General features: G+C 35.5%; 12 non-coding genes across 12 annotated transcripts; all 12 read right to left on the reverse strand.

The window, feature by feature from the left end:
• Window positions 1-1,676: 1,676 nt before the first annotated feature.
• Window positions 1,677-1,758, reverse strand: TRNAS-UGA (transfer RNA serine (anticodon UGA)). Its single transcript has one exon. It is a non-coding gene; the product is annotated as a tRNA-Ser (tRNA).
• A 1,079-nt stretch (window positions 1,759-2,837) lies between these two features.
• TRNAS-UGA (transfer RNA serine (anticodon UGA)) lies at window positions 2,838-2,919 on the reverse strand. Its single transcript has one exon. It is a non-coding gene; the product is annotated as a tRNA-Ser (tRNA).
• A 1,080-nt stretch (window positions 2,920-3,999) lies between these two features.
• TRNAS-UGA (transfer RNA serine (anticodon UGA)) lies at window positions 4,000-4,081 on the reverse strand. The gene has a single exon. It is a non-coding gene; the product is annotated as a tRNA-Ser (tRNA).
• Window positions 4,082-5,161: 1,080 nt separating this feature from the next.
• On the reverse strand, window positions 5,162-5,243 carry TRNAS-UGA (transfer RNA serine (anticodon UGA)). Its single transcript has one exon. It is a non-coding gene; the product is annotated as a tRNA-Ser (tRNA).
• A 1,080-nt stretch (window positions 5,244-6,323) lies between these two features.
• TRNAS-UGA (transfer RNA serine (anticodon UGA)) lies at window positions 6,324-6,405 on the reverse strand. Its single transcript has one exon. It is a non-coding gene; the product is annotated as a tRNA-Ser (tRNA).
• Window positions 6,406-7,484: 1,079 nt separating this feature from the next.
• Window positions 7,485-7,566, reverse strand: TRNAS-UGA (transfer RNA serine (anticodon UGA)). Its single transcript has one exon. It is a non-coding gene; the product is annotated as a tRNA-Ser (tRNA).
• A 2,242-nt stretch (window positions 7,567-9,808) lies between these two features.
• TRNAS-UGA (transfer RNA serine (anticodon UGA)) lies at window positions 9,809-9,890 on the reverse strand. The gene has a single exon. It is a non-coding gene; the product is annotated as a tRNA-Ser (tRNA).
• Window positions 9,891-10,969: 1,079 nt separating this feature from the next.
• On the reverse strand, window positions 10,970-11,051 carry TRNAS-UGA (transfer RNA serine (anticodon UGA)). Its single transcript has one exon. It is a non-coding gene; the product is annotated as a tRNA-Ser (tRNA).
• Window positions 11,052-12,131: 1,080 nt separating this feature from the next.
• On the reverse strand, window positions 12,132-12,213 carry TRNAS-UGA (transfer RNA serine (anticodon UGA)). Its single transcript has one exon. It is a non-coding gene; the product is annotated as a tRNA-Ser (tRNA).
• A 1,080-nt stretch (window positions 12,214-13,293) lies between these two features.
• TRNAS-UGA (transfer RNA serine (anticodon UGA)) lies at window positions 13,294-13,375 on the reverse strand. The gene has a single exon. It is a non-coding gene; the product is annotated as a tRNA-Ser (tRNA).
• A 1,080-nt stretch (window positions 13,376-14,455) lies between these two features.
• Window positions 14,456-14,537, reverse strand: TRNAS-UGA (transfer RNA serine (anticodon UGA)). Its single transcript has one exon. It is a non-coding gene; the product is annotated as a tRNA-Ser (tRNA).
• Window positions 14,538-15,616: 1,079 nt separating this feature from the next.
• TRNAS-UGA (transfer RNA serine (anticodon UGA)) lies at window positions 15,617-15,698 on the reverse strand. The gene has a single exon. It is a non-coding gene; the product is annotated as a tRNA-Ser (tRNA).
• Between the last annotated feature and the right edge of the window lie 498 nt (window positions 15,699-16,196).

A 16,196-nucleotide genomic window follows, 5' to 3' on the forward strand; every position in this document is an offset into this window, starting at 1 on the left:
GTTTGTTGATTACCAGACATTATTTCTTACCTTTCATTACATCTCTACAGCTGTAAGTCCAGATAGAAAGAATCTGCATGCATAAGTTGCCACTGGGAAACATTTATACAAGGTCACAAGCATGTACATAGAATGCAGGAAGACACTGTCTGAGATTATATGGTTTAAAAAGAAGTCCATTGTAAAACAGGATATATATGTAGGTGAGCTAAGCTGAGATTGAGAACTCAATTCTTAAACATAACATGCTTTTATTCTCTTCATCTTGAATGCATTTCGTTTTTAAACCAGCTTGAAAAGCAAATGGATTTCGAGTCCATCACCTTAACCACTCGGCCACAACTACCTTAATGTTGTTTCACTGACAAGCTGTGTACAAAATCAATGTTTTCCTTTTTTGGTAGCTTTTACAGTAAGTTATACTTTGGGAAATGTAAAAGCTACTTTAGTTTCATGGAAAATAAAGTTATCAAGGACAAATGAGCTTAGCTTTCTACATGCATAAAAAGCAGTACGTAGCTGGCAGGATTTGAACCTGCACGGGAAAACCCCAATGGATTTGAAGTCCATAACCTTAACCACTCGGCCACAACTACCTGACCTCAATTGGATGGTGCTACTTGGAAATCAAAACATTTTTCCTGTTGGCAGAAATATCTGATACATTTTATTTTAATTTGCTTCAATATTAATATGTAAACTTTGTGAAATATAATAGCTAGTATAGTTTAATATCAAATATAGGTGTCAAGGACTTTTGATCTTGTACTAAATTAATTAGAAATCAGAGCCTTTAACATCACACCATGCCAACACTAGTGCTCATGAACTGTATTGCACATTTTACGGACATTTTATCAAATAATAATCATTTAAAATATATTAGGTTTTTCATTGGTCTATTCCACAGGTTCTCAAACTCGGTTCTCAGAACCCCACACAGTGCATGTTTTGCAGGTCTCCTCGCAGAACCACAAGTAAATAATTAGCTCCACAAGTGGACTTTTTAAAATGTGTCAGTGAGTAATTAATACACCTATGCACCTGCTGGGTTACCTGCAAAACATACACTGTGTGGGGTCCTGAGGACTGAGTTTGAGAACTTATGGTCTATTCCTTAATAAAGTTTGGAATTATAACAACTGACACTGCACAATTAATAGTTTGTTGATTACCAGACATTATTTCTTACCTTTCATTACATCTCTACAGCTGTAAGTCCAGATAGACAGAATCTGCATGCATAAGTTGCCACTGGGAAACATTTATACAAGGTCACAAGCATGTACATAGAATGCAGGAAGACACTGTCTGAGATTATATGGTTTAAAAAGAAGTCCATTGTAAAACAGGATATATATGTAGGTGAGCTAAGCTGAGATTGAGAACTCAATTCTTAAACATAACATGCTTTGATTCTCTTCATCTTGAATGCATTTTGTTTTTAAACCAGCTTGAAAAGCAAATGGATTTCGAGTCCATCACCTTAACCACTCGGCCACAACTACCTTAATGTTGTTTCACTGACAAGCTGTGTGCAAAATCAATGTTTTCCTTTTTTGGTAGCTTTTACAGTAAGTTATACTTTGGGAAATGTAAAAGCTACTTTAGTTTCATGGAAAATAAAGTTATCAAGGACAAATAAGCTTAGCTTTCTACATGCATAAAAAGCAGTACGTAGCTGGCAGGATTTGAACCTGCGCGGGAAAACCCCAATGGATTTCAAGTCCATCGCCTTAACCACTCGGCCACAACTACCTGACCTCAATTGGATGGTGCTACTTGGAAATCAAAACATTTTTCCTGTTGGCAGAAATATCTGATACATTTTATTTTAATTTGCTTCAATATTAATATGTAAACTTTGTGAAATATAATAGCTAGTATAGTTTATGTCAAATATAGGTGTCAAGGACTTTTGATCTTGTACTAAATTAATTAGAAATCAGACCCTTTAACATCACACCATGCCAACACTAGTGCTCATGAACTGTATTGTACATTTTACGGACATTTTATCAAATAATAATCATTTAAAATATATTAGGTTTTTCATTGGTCTATTCCACAGGTTCTCAAACTCGGTTCTCAGAACCCCACACAGTGCATGTTTTGCAGGTCTCCTCGCAGAACCACAAGTAAATAATTAGCTCCACAAGTGGACTTTTTAAAATGTGTCAGTGAGTAATTAATACACCTATGCACCTGCTGGGTTACCTGCAAAACATACACTGTGTGGGGTCCTGAGGACTGAGTTTGAGAACTTATGGTCTATTCCTTAATAAAGTTTGGAATTATAACAACTGACACTGCACAATTAATAGTTTGTTGATTACCAGACATTATTTCTTACCTTTCATTACATCTCTACAGCTGTAAGTCCAGTTAGAAAGAATCTGCATGAATAAGTTGCCACTGGGAAACATTTATACAAGGTCACAAGCATGTACATAGAATGCAGGAAGACACTGTCTGAGATTATATGGTTTAAAAAGAAGTCCATTGTAAAACAGGATATATCTGTAGGTGAGCTAAGCTGAGATTGAGAACTCAATTCTTAAACATAACATGCTTTGATTCTCTTCATCTTGAATGCATTTCGTTTTTAAACCAGCTTGAAAAGCAAATGGATTTCGAGTCCATCACCTTAACCACTCGGCCACAACTACCTTAATGTTGTTTCACTGACAAGCTGTGTACAAAATCAATGTTTTCCTTTTTTGGTAGCTTTTACAGTAAGTTATACTTTGGGAAATGTAAAAGCTACTTTAGTTTCATGGAAAATAAAGTTATCAAGGACAAATGAGCTTAGCTTTCTACATGCATAAAAAGCAGTACGTAGCTGGCAGGATTTGAACCTGCACGGGAAAACCCCAATGGATTTCAAGTCCATCACCTTAACCACTCGGCCACAACTACCTGACCTCAATTGGATGGTGCTACTTGGAAATCAAAACATTTTTCCTGTTGGCAGAAATATCTGATACATTTTATTTTAATTTGCTTCAATATTAATATGTAAACTTTGTGAAATATAATAGCTAGTATAGTTTAATATCAAATATAGGTGTCAAGGACTTTTGATCTTGTACTAAATTAATTAGAAATCAGAGCCTTTAACATCACACCATGCCAACACTAGTGCTCATGAACTGTATTGCACATTTTACGGACATTTTATCAAATAATAATCATTTAAAATATATTAGGTTTTTCATTGGTCTATTCCACAGGTTCTCAAACTCGGTTCTCAGAACCCCACACAGTGCATGTTTTGCAGGTCTCCTCGCAGAACCACAAGTAAATAATTAGCTCCACAAGTGGACTTTTTAAAATGTGTCAGTGAGTAATTAATACACCTATGCACCTGCTGGGTTACCTGCAAAACATACACTGTGTGGGGTCCTGAGGACTGAGTTTGAGAACTTATGGTCTATTCCTTAATAAAGTTTGGAATTATAACAACTGACACTGCACAATTAATAGTTTGTTGATTACCAGACATTATTTCTTACCTTTCATTACATCTCTACAGCTGTAAGTCCAGATAGACAGAATCTGCATGCATAAGTTGCCACTGGGAAACATTTATACAAGGTCACAAGCATGTACATAGAATGCAGGAAGACACTGTCTGAGATTATATGGTTTAAAAAGAAGTCCATTGTAAAACAGGATATATATGTAGGTGAGCTAAGCTGAGATTGAGAACTCAATTCTTAAACATAACATGCTTTGATTCTCTTCATCTTGAATGCATTTTGTTTTTAAACCAGCTTGAAAAGCAAATGGATTTCGAGTCTATCACCTTAACCACTCGGCCACAACTACCTTAATGTTGTTTCACTGACAAGCTGTGTGCAAAATCAATGTTTTCCTTTTTTGGTAGCTTTTACAGTAAGTTATACTTTGGGAAATGTAAAAGCTACTTTAGTTTCATGGAAAATAAAGTTATCAAGGACAAATGAGCTTAGCTTTCTACATGCATAAAAAGCAGTACGTAGCTGGCAGGATTTGAACCTGCGCGGGAAAACCCCAATGGATTTCAAGTCCATCACCTTAACCACTCAGCCACAACTACCTGACCTCAATTGGATAGTGCTACTTGGAAATCAAAACATTTTTCCTGTTGGCAGAAATATCTGATACATTTTATTTTAATTTGCTTCAATATTAATATGTAAACTTTGTGAAATATAATAGCTAGTATAGTTTAATGTCAAATATAGGTGTCAAGGACTTTTGATCTTGTACTAAATTAATTAGAAATCAGAGCCTTTAACATCACACCATGCCAACACTAGTGCTCATGAACTGTATTGTACATTTTACGGACATTTTATCAAATAATAATCATTTAAAATATATTAGGTTTTTCATTGGTCTATTCCACAGGTTCTCAAACTCGGTTCTCAGAACCCCACACAGTGCATGTTTTGCAGGTCTCCTCGCAGAACCACAAGTAAATAATTAGCTCCACAAGTGGACTTTTTAAAATGTGTCAGTGAGTAATTAATACACCTATGCACCTGCTGGGTTACCTGCAAAACATACACTGTGTGGGGTCCTGAGGACTGAGTTTGAGAACTTATGATCTATTCCTTAATAAAGTTTGGAATTATAACAACTGACACTGCACAATTAATAGTTTGTTGATTACCAGACATTATTTCTTACCTTTCATTACATCTCTACAGCTGTAAGTCCAGATAGAAAGAATCTGCATGCATAAGTTGCCACTGGGAAACATTTATACAAGGTCACAAGCATGTACATAGAATGCAGGAAGACACTGTCTGAGATTATATGGTTTAAAAAGAAGTCCATTGTAAAACAGGATATATATGTAGGTGAGCTAAGCTGAGATTGAGAACTCAATTCTTAAACATAACATGCTTTGATTCTCTTCATCTTGAATGCATTTAGTTTTTAAACCAGCTTGAAAAGCAAATGGATTTCGAGTCCATCACCTTAACCACTCGGCCACAACTACCTTAATGTTGTTTCACTGACAAGCTGTGTGCAAAATCAATGTTTTCCTTTTTTGGTAGCTTTTACAGTAAGTTATACTTTGGGAAATGTAAAAGCTACTTTAGTTTCATGGAAAATAAAGTTATCAAGGACAAATGAGCTTAGCTTTCTACATGCATAAAAAGCAGTACGTAGCTGGCAGGATTTGAACCTGCGCGGGAAAACCCCAATGGGTTTCAAGTCCATCACCTTAACCACTCAGCCACAACTACCTGACCTCAATTGGATGGTGCTACTTGGAAATCAAAACATTTTTCCTGTTGGCAGAAATACCTGATACATTTTATTTTAATTTGCTTCAATATTAATATGTAAACTTTGTGAAATATAATAGCTAGTATAGTTTAATGTCAAATATAGGTGTCAAGGACTTTTGATCTTGTACTAAATTAATTAGAAATCAGAGCCTTTAACATCACACCATGCCAACACTAGTGCTCATGAACTGTATTGTACATTTTACGGACATTTTATCAAATAATAATCATTTAAAATATATTAGGTTTTTCATTGGTCTATTCCACAGGTTCTCAAACTCGGTTCTCAGAACCCCACACAGTGCATGTTTTGCAGGTCTCCTCGCAGAACCACAAGTAAATAATTAGCTCCACAAGTGGACTTTTTAAAATGTGTCAGTGAGTAATTAATACACCTATGCACCTGCTGGGTTACCTGCAAAACATACACTGTGTGGGGTCCTGAGGACTGAGTTTGAGAACTTATGATCTATTCCTTAATAAAGTTTGGAATTATAACAACTGACACTGCACAATTAATAGTTTGTTGATTACCAGACATTATTTCTTACCTTTCATTACATCTCTACAGCTGTAAGTCCAGATAGAAAGAATCTGCATGCATAAGTTGCCACTGGGAAACATTTATACAAGGTCACAAGCATGTACATAGAATGCAGGAAGACACTGTCTGAGATTATATGGTTTAAAAAGAAGTCCATTGTAAAACAGGATATATATGTAGGTGAGCTAAGCTGAGATTGAGAACTCAATTCTTAAACATAACATGCTTTGATTCTCTTCATCTTGAATGCATTTAGTTTTTAAACCAGCTTGAAAAGCAAATGGATTTCGAGTCCATCACCTTAACCACTCGGCCACAACTACCTTAATGTTGTTTCACTGACAAGCTGTGTGCAAAATCAATGTTTTCCTTTTTTGGTAGCTTTTACAGTAAGTTATACTTTGGGAAATGTAAAAGCTACTTTAGTTTCATGGAAAATAAAGTTATCAAGGACAAATGAGCTTAGCTTTCTACATGCATAAAAAGCAGTACGTAGCTGGCAGGATTTGAACCTGCACGGGAAAACCCCAATGGATTTCAAGTCCATCACCTTAACCACTCGGCCACAACTACCTGACCTCAATTGGATGGTGCTACTTGGAAATCAAAACATTTTTCCTGTTGGCAGAAATATCTGATACATTTTATTTTAATTTGCTTCAATATTAATATGTAAACTTTGTGAAATATAATAGCTAGTATAGTTTAATATCAAATATAGGTGTCAAGGACTTTTGATCTTGTACTAAATTAATTAGAAATCAGAGCCTTTAACATCACACCATGCCAACACTAGTGCTCATGAACTGTATTGCACATTTTACGGACATTTTATCAAATAATAATCATTTAAAATATATTAGGTTTTTCATTGGTCTATTCCACAGGTTCTCAAACTCGGTTCTCAGAACCCCACACAGTGCATGTTTTGCAGGTCTCCTCGCAGAACCACAAGTAAATAATTAGCTCCACAAGTGGACTTTTTAAAATGTGTCAGTGAGTAATTAATACACCTATGCACCTGCTGGGTTACCTGCAAAACATACACTGTGTGGGGTCTTGAGGACTGAGTTTGAGAACTTATGGTCTATTCCTTAATAAAGTTTGGAATTATAACAACTGACACTGCACAATTAATAGTTTGTTGATTACCAGACATTATTTCTTACCTTTCATTACATCTCTACAGCTGTAAGTCCAGATAGACAGAATCTGCATGCATAAGTTGCCACTAATAAACATTTATACAAGGTCACAAGCATGTACATAGAATGCAGGAAGACACTGTCTGAGATTATATGGTTTAAAAAGAAGTCCATTGTAAAACAGGATATATATGTAGGTGAGCTAAGCTGAGATTGAGAACTCAATTCTTAAACATAACATGCTTTGATTCTCTTCATCTTGAATGCATTTTGTTTTTAACCAGCTTGAAAAGCAAATGGATTTCGAGTCCATCACCTTAACCACTCGGCCACAACTACCTTAATGTTGTTTCACTGACAAGCTGTGTGCAAAATCAATGTTTTCCTTTTTTGGTAGCTTTTACAGTAAGTTATACTTTGGGAAATGTAAAAGCTACTTTAGTTTCATGGAAAATAAAGTTATCAAGGACAAAAGAGCTTAGCTTTCTACATGCATAAAAAGCAGTACGTAGCTGGCAGGATTTGAACCTGCGCGGGAAAACCCCAATGGATGTCAAGTCCATCACCTTAACCACTCAGCCACAACTACCTGACCTCAATTGGATGGTGCTACTTGGAAATCAAAACATTTTTCCTGTTGGCAGAAATATCTGATACATTTTATTTTAATTTGCTTCAATATTAATATGTAAACTTTGTGAAATATAATAGCTAGTATAGTTTAATGTCAAATATAGGTGTCAAGGACTTTTGATCTTGTACTAAATTAATTAGAAATCAGAGCCTTTAACATCACACCATGCCAACACTAGTGCTCATGAACTGTATTGTACATTTTACGGACATTTTATCAAATAATAATCATTTAAAATATATTAGGTTTTTCATTGGTCTATTCCACAGGTTCTCAAACTCGGTTCTCAGAACCCCACACAGTGCATGTTTTGCAGGTCTCCTCACAGAACCACAAGTAAATAATTAGCTCCACAAGTGGACTTTTTAAAATGTGTCAGTGAGTAATTAATACACCTATGCACCTGCTGGGTTACCTGCAAAACATACACTTTGTGGGGTCCTGAGGACTGAGTTTGAGAACTTATGGTCTATTCCTTAATAAAGTTTGGAATTATAACAACTGACACTGCACAATTAATAGTTTGTTGATTACCAGACATTATTTCTTACCTTTCATTACATCTCTACAGCTGTAAGTCCAGATAGAAAGAATCTGCATGCATAAGTTGCCACTGGGAAACATTTATACAAGGTCACAAGCATGTACATAGAATGCAGGAAGACACTGTCTGAGATTATATGGTTTAAAAAGAAGTCCATTGTAAAACAGGATATATATGTAGGTGAGCTAAGCTGAGATTGAGAACTCAATTCTTAAACATAACATGCTTTTATTCTCTTCATCTTGAATGCATTTCGTTTTTAAACCAGCTTGAAAAGCAAATGGATTTCGAGTCCATCACCTTAACCACTCGGCCACAACTACCTTAATGTTGTTTCACTGACAAGCTGTGTACAAAATCAATGTTTTCCTTTTTTGGTAGCTTTTACAGTAAGTTATACTTTGGGAAATGTAAAAGCTACTTTAGTTTCATGGAAAATAAAGTTATCAAGGACAAATGAGCTTAGCTTTCTACATGCATAAAAAGCAGTACGTAGCTGGCAGGATTTGAACCTGCACGGGAAAACCCCAATGGATTTGAAGTCCATAACCTTAACCACTCGGCCACAACTACCTGACCTCAATTGGATGGTGCTACTTGGAAATCAAAACATTTTTCCTGTTGGCAGAAATATCTGATACATTTTATTTTAATTTGCTTCAATATTAATATGTAAACTTTGTGAAATATAATAGCTAGTATAGTTTAATATCAAATATAGGTGTCAAGGACTTTTGATCTTGTACTAAATTAATTAGAAATCAGAGCCTTTAACATCACACCATGCCAACACTAGTGCTCATGAACTGTATTGCACATTTTACGGACATTTTATCAAATAATAATCATTTAAAATATATTAGGTTTTTCATTGGTCTATTCCACAGGTTCTCAAACTCGGTTCTCAGAACCCCACACAGTGCATGTTTTGCAGGTCTCCTCGCAGAACCACAAGTAAATAATTAGCTCCACAAGTGGACTTTTTAAAATGTGTCAGTGAGTAATTAATACACCTATGCACCTGCTGGGTTACCTGCAAAACATACACTGTGTGGGGTCCTGAGGACTGAGTTTGAGAACTTATGGTCTATTCCTTAATAAAGTTTGGAATTATAACAACTGACACTGCACAATTAATAGTTTGTTGATTACCAGACATTATTTCTTACCTTTCATTACATCTCTACAGCTGTAAGTCCAGATAGACAGAATCTGCATGCATAAGTTGCCACTGGGAAACATTTATACAAGGTCACAAGCATGTACATAGAATGCAGGAAGACACTGTCTGAGATTATATGGTTTAAAAAGAAGTCCATTGTAAAACAGGATATATATGTAGGTGAGCTAAGCTGAGATTGAGAACTCAATTCTTAAACATAACATGCTTTGATTCTCTTCATCTTGAATGCATTTTGTTTTTAAACCAGCTTGAAAAGCAAATGGATTTCGAGTCCATCACCTTAACCACTCGGCCACAACTACCTTAATGTTGTTTCACTGACAAGCTGTGTGCAAAATCAATGTTTTCCTTTTTTGGTAGCTTTTACAGTAAGTTATACTTTGGGAAATGTAAAAGCTACTTTAGTTTCATGGAAAATAAAGTTATCAAGGACAAATAAGCTTAGCTTTCTACATGCATAAAAAGCAGTACGTAGCTGGCAGGATTTGAACCTGCGCGGGAAAACCCCAATGGATTTCAAGTCCATCGCCTTAACCACTCGGCCACAACTACCTGACCTCAATTGGATGGTGCTACTTGGAAATCAAAACATTTTTCCTGTTGGCAGAAATATCTGATACATTTTATTTTAATTTGCTTCAATATTAATATGTAAACTTTGTGAAATATAATAGCTAGTATAGTTTATGTCAAATATAGGTGTCAAGGACTTTTGATCTTGTACTAAATTAATTAGAAATCAGACCCTTTAACATCACACCATGCCAACACTAGTGCTCATGAACTGTATTGTACATTTTACGGACATTTTATCAAATAATAATCATTTAAAATATATTAGGTTTTTCATTGGTCTATTCCACAGGTTCTCAAACTCGGTTCTCAGAACCCCACACAGTGCATGTTTTGCAGGTCTCCTCGCAGAACCACAAGTAAATAATTAGCTCCACAAGTGGACTTTTTAAAATGTGTCAGTGAGTAATTAATACACCTATGCACCTGCTGGGTTACCTGCAAAACATACACTGTGTGGGGTCCTGAGGACTGAGTTTGAGAACTTATGGTCTATTCCTTAATAAAGTTTGGAATTATAACAACTGACACTGCACAATTAATAGTTTGTTGATTACCAGACATTATTTCTTACCTTTCATTACATCTCTACAGCTGTAAGTCCAGTTAGAAAGAATCTGCATGAATAAGTTGCCACTGGGAAACATTTATACAAGGTCACAAGCATGTACATAGAATGCAGGAAGACACTGTCTGAGATTATATGGTTTAAAAAGAAGTCCATTGTAAAACAGGATATATCTGTAGGTGAGCTAAGCTGAGATTGAGAACTCAATTCTTAAACATAACATGCTTTGATTCTCTTCATCTTGAATGCATTTCGTTTTTAAACCAGCTTGAAAAGCAAATGGATTTCGAGTCCATCACCTTAACCACTCGGCCACAACTACCTTAATGTTGTTTCACTGACAAGCTGTGTACAAAATCAATGTTTTCCTTTTTTGGTAGCTTTTACAGTAAGTTATACTTTGGGAAATGTAAAAGCTACTTTAGTTTCATGGAAAATAAAGTTATCAAGGACAAATGAGCTTAGCTTTCTACATGCATAAAAAGCAGTACGTAGCTGGCAGGATTTGAACCTGCACGGGAAAACCCCAATGGATTTCAAGTCCATCACCTTAACCACTCGGCCACAACTACCTGACCTCAATTGGATGGTGCTACTTGGAAATCAAAACATTTTTCCTGTTGGCAGAAATATCTGATACATTTTATTTTAATTTGCTTCAATATTAATATGTAAACTTTGTGAAATATAATAGCTAGTATAGTTTAATATCAAATATAGGTGTCAAGGACTTTTGATCTTGTACTAAATTAATTAGAAATCAGAGCCTTTAACATCACACCATGCCAACACTAGTGCTCATGAACTGTATTGCACATTTTACGGACATTTTATCAAATAATAATCATTTAAAATATATTAGGTTTTTCATTGGTCTATTCCACAGGTTCTCAAACTCGGTTCTCAGAACCCCACACAGTGCATGTTTTGCAGGTCTCCTCGCAGAACCACAAGTAAATAATTAGCTCCACAAGTGGACTTTTTAAAATGTGTCAGTGAGTAATTAATACACCTATGCACCTGCTGGGTTACCTGCAAAACATACACTGTGTGGGGTCCTGAGGACTGAGTTTGAGAACTTATGGTCTATTCCTTAATAAAGTTTGGAATTATAACAACTGACACTGCACAATTAATAGTTTGTTGATTACCAGACATTATTTCTTACCTTTCATTACATCTCTACAGCTGTAAGTCCAGATAGACAGAATCTGCATGCATAAGTTGCCACTGGGAAACATTTATACAAGGTCACAAGCATGTACATAGAATGCAGGAAGACACTGTCTGAGATTATATGGTTTAAAAAGAAGTCCATTGTAAAACAGGATATATATGTAGGTGAGCTAAGCTGAGATTGAGAACTCAATTCTTAAACATAACATGCTTTGATTCTCTTCATCTTGAATGCATTTTGTTTTTAAACCAGCTTGAAAAGCAAATGGATTTCGAGTCTATCACCTTAACCACTCGGCCACAACTACCTTAATGTTGTTTCACTGACAAGCTGTGTGCAAAATCAATGTTTTCCTTTTTTGGTAGCTTTTACAGTAAGTTATACTTTGGGAAATGTAAAAGCTACTTTAGTTTCATGGAAAATAAAGTTATCAAGGACAAATGAGCTTAGCTTTCTACATGCATAAAAAGCAGTACGTAGCTGGCAGGATTTGAACCTGCGCGGGAAAACCCCAATGGATTTCAAGTCCATCACCTTAACCACTCAGCCACAACTACCTGACCTCAATTGGATAGTGCTACTTGGAAATCAAAACATTTTTCCTGTTGGCAGAAATATCTGATACATTTTATTTTAATTTGCTTCAATATTAATATGTAAACTTTGTGAAATATAATAGCTAGTATAGTTTAATGTCAAATATAGGTGTCAAGGACTTTTGATCTTGTACTAAATTAATTAGAAATCAGAGCCTTTAACATCACACCATGCCAACACTAGTGCTCATGAACTGTATTGTACATTTTACGGACATTTTATCAAATAATAATCATTTAAAATATATTAGGTTTTTCATTGGTCTATTCCACAGGTTCTCAAACTCGGTTCTCAGAACCCCACACAGTGCATGTTTTGCAGGTCTCCTCGCAGAACCACAAGTAAATAATTAGCTCCACAAGTGGACTTTTTAAAATGTGTCAGTGAGTAATTAATACACCTATGCACCTGCTGGGTTACCTGCAAAACATACACTGTGTGGGGTCCTGAGGACTGAGTTTGAGAACTTATGATCTATTCCTTAATAAAGTTTGGAATTATAACAACTGACACTGCACAATTAATAGTTTGTTGATTACCAGACATTATTTCTTACCTTTCATTACATCTCTACAGCTGTAAGTCCAGATAGAAAGAATCTGCATGCATAAGTTGCCACTGGGAAACATTTATACAAGGTCACAAGCATGTACATAGAATGCAGGAAGACACTGTCTGAGATTATATGGTTTAAAAAGAAGTCCATTGTAAAACAGGATATATATGTAGGTGAGCTAAGCTGAGATTGAGAACTCAATTCTTAAACATAACATGCTTTGATTCTCTTCATCTTGAATGCATTTAGTTTTTAAACCAGCTTGAAAAGCAAATGGATTTCGAGTCCATCACCTTAACCACTCGGCCACAACTACCTTAATGTTGTTTCACTGACAAGCTGTGTGCAAAATCAATGTTTTCCTTTTTTGGTAGCTTTTACAGTAAGTTATACTTTGGGAAATGTAAAAGCTACTTTAGTTTCATGGAAAATAAAGTTATCAAGGACAAATGAGCTTAGCTTTCTACATGCATAAAAAGCAGTACGTAGCTGGCAGGATTTGAACCTGCGCGGGAAAACCCCAATGGGTTTCAAGTCCATCACCTTAACCACTCAGCCACAACTACCTGACCTCAATTGGATGGTGCTACTTGGAAATCAAAACATTTTTCCTGTTGGCAGAAATACCTGATACATTTTATTTTAATTTGCTTCAATATTAATATGTAAACTTTGTGAAATATAATAGCTAGTATAGTTTAATGTCAAATATAGGTGTCAAGGACTTTTGATCTTGTACTAAATTAATTAGAAATCAGAGCCTTTAACATCACACCATGCCAACACTAGTGCTCATGAACTGTATTGTACATTTTACGGACATTTTATCAAATAATAATCATTTAAAATATATTAGGTTTTTCATTGGTCTATTCCACAGGTTCTCAAACTCGGTTCTCAGAACCCCACACAGTGCATGTTTTGCAGGTCTCCTCGCAGAACCACAAGTAAATAATTAGCTCCACAAGTGGACTTTTTAAAATGTGTCAGTGAGTAATTAATACACCTATGCACCTGCTGGGTTACCTGCAAAACATACACTGTGTGGGGTCCTGAGGACTGAGTTTGAGAACTTATGATCTATTCCTTAATAAAGTTTGGAATTATAACAACTGACACTGCACAATTAATAGTTTGTTGATTACCAGACATTATTTCTTACCTTTCATTACATCTCTACAGCTGTAAGTCCAGATAGAAAGAATCTGCATGCATAAGTTGCCACTGGGAAACATTTATACAAGGTCACAAGCATGTACATAGAATGCAGGAAGACACTGTCTGAGATTATATGGTTTAAAAAGAAGTCCATTGTAAAACAGGATATATATGTAGGTGAGCTAAGCTGAGATTGAGAACTCAATTCTTAAACATAACATGCTTTGATTCTCTTCATCTTGAATGCATTTAGTTTTTAAACCAGCTTGAAAAGCAAATGGATTTCGAGTCCATCACCTTAACCACTCGGCCACAACTACCTTAATGTTGTTTCACTGACAAGCTGTGTGCAAAATCAATGTTTTCCTTTTTTGGTAGCTTTTACAGTAAGTTATACTTTGGGAAATGTAAAAGCTACTTTAGTTTCATGGAAAATAAAGTTATCAAGGACAAATGAGCTTAGCTTTCTACATGCATAAAAAGCAGTACGTAGCTGGCAGGATTTGAACCTGCACGGGAAAACCCCAATGGATTTCAAGTCCATCACCTTAACCACTCGGCCACAACTACCTGACCTCAATTGGATGGTGCTACTTGGAAATCAAAACATTTTTCCTGTTGGCAGAAATATCTGATACATTTTATTTTAATTTGCTTCAATATTAATATGTAAACTTTGTGAAATATAATAGCTAGTATAGTTTAATATCAAATATAGGTGTCAAGGACTTTTGATCTTGTACTAAATTAATTAGAAATCAGAGCCTTTAACATCACACCATGCCAACACTAGTGCTCATGAACTGTATTGCACATTTTACGGACATTTTATCAAATAATAATCATTTAAAATATATTAGGTTTTTCATTGGTCTATTCCACAGGTTCTCAAACTCGGTTCTCAGAACCCCACACAGTGCATGTTTTGCAGGTCTCCTCGCAGAACCACAAGTAAATAATTAGCTCCACAAGTGGACTTTTTAAAATGTGTCAGTGAGTAATTAATACACCTATGCACCTGCTGGGTTACCTGCAAAACATACACTGTGTGGGGTCTTGAGGACTGAGTTTGAGAACTTATGGTCTATTCCTTAATAAAGTTTGGAATTATAACAACTGACACTGCACAATTAATAGTTTGTTGATTACCAGACATTATTTCTTACCTTTCATTACATCTCTACAGCTGTAAGTCCAGATAGACAGAATCTGCATGCATAAGTTGCCACTGGGAAACATTTATACAAGGTCACAAGCATGTACATAGAATGCAGGAAGACACTGTCTGAGATTATATGGTTTAAAAAGAAGTCCATTGTAAAACAGGATATATATGTAGGTGAGCTAAGCTGAGATTGAGAACTCAATTCTTAAACATAACATGCTTTGATTCTCTTCATCTTGAATGCATTTTGTTTTTAACCAGCTTGAAAAGCAAATGGATTTCGAGTCCATCACCTTAACCACTCGGCCACAACTACCTTAATGTTGTTTCACTGACAAGCTGTGTGCAAAATCAATGTTTTCCTTTTTTGGTAGCTTTTACAGTAAGTTATACTTTGGGAAATGTAAAAGCTACTTTAGTTTCATGGAAAAAAAAGTTATCAAGGACAAATGAGCTTAGCTTTCTACATGCATAAAAAGCAGTACGTAGCTGGCAGGATTTGAACCTGCGCGGGAAAACCCCAATGGATTTCAAGTCCATCACCTTAACCACTCAGCCACAACTACCTGACCTCAATTGGATGGTGCTACTTGGAAATCAAAACATTTTTCCTGTTGGCAGAAATATCTGATACATTTTATTTTAATTTGCTTCAATATTAATATGTAAACTTTGTGAAATATAATAGCTAGTATAGTTTAATGTCAAATATAGGTGTCAAGGACTTTTGATCTTGTACTAAATTAATTAGAAATCAGAGCCTTTAACATCACACCATGCCAACACTAGTGCTCATGAACTGTATTGTACATTTTACGGACATTTTATCAAATAATAATCATTTAAAATATATTAGGTTTTTCATTGGTCTATTCCACAGGTTCTCAAACTCGGTTCTCAGAACCCCACACAGTGCATGTTTTGCAGGTCTCCTCACAGAACCACAAGTAAATAATTAGCTCCACAAGTGGACTTTTTAAAATGTGTCAGTGAGTAATTAATACACCTATGCACCTGCTGGGTTACCTGCAAAACATACACTGTGTGGGGTCCTGAGGACTGAG

This window comes from Pseudophryne corroboree, chromosome 11 (assembly GCF_028390025.1).
Source record: "Pseudophryne corroboree isolate aPseCor3 chromosome 11, aPseCor3.hap2, whole genome shotgun sequence".
Classification (NCBI taxonomy): Eukaryota; Metazoa; Chordata; class Amphibia; order Anura; family Myobatrachidae; genus Pseudophryne; species Pseudophryne corroboree.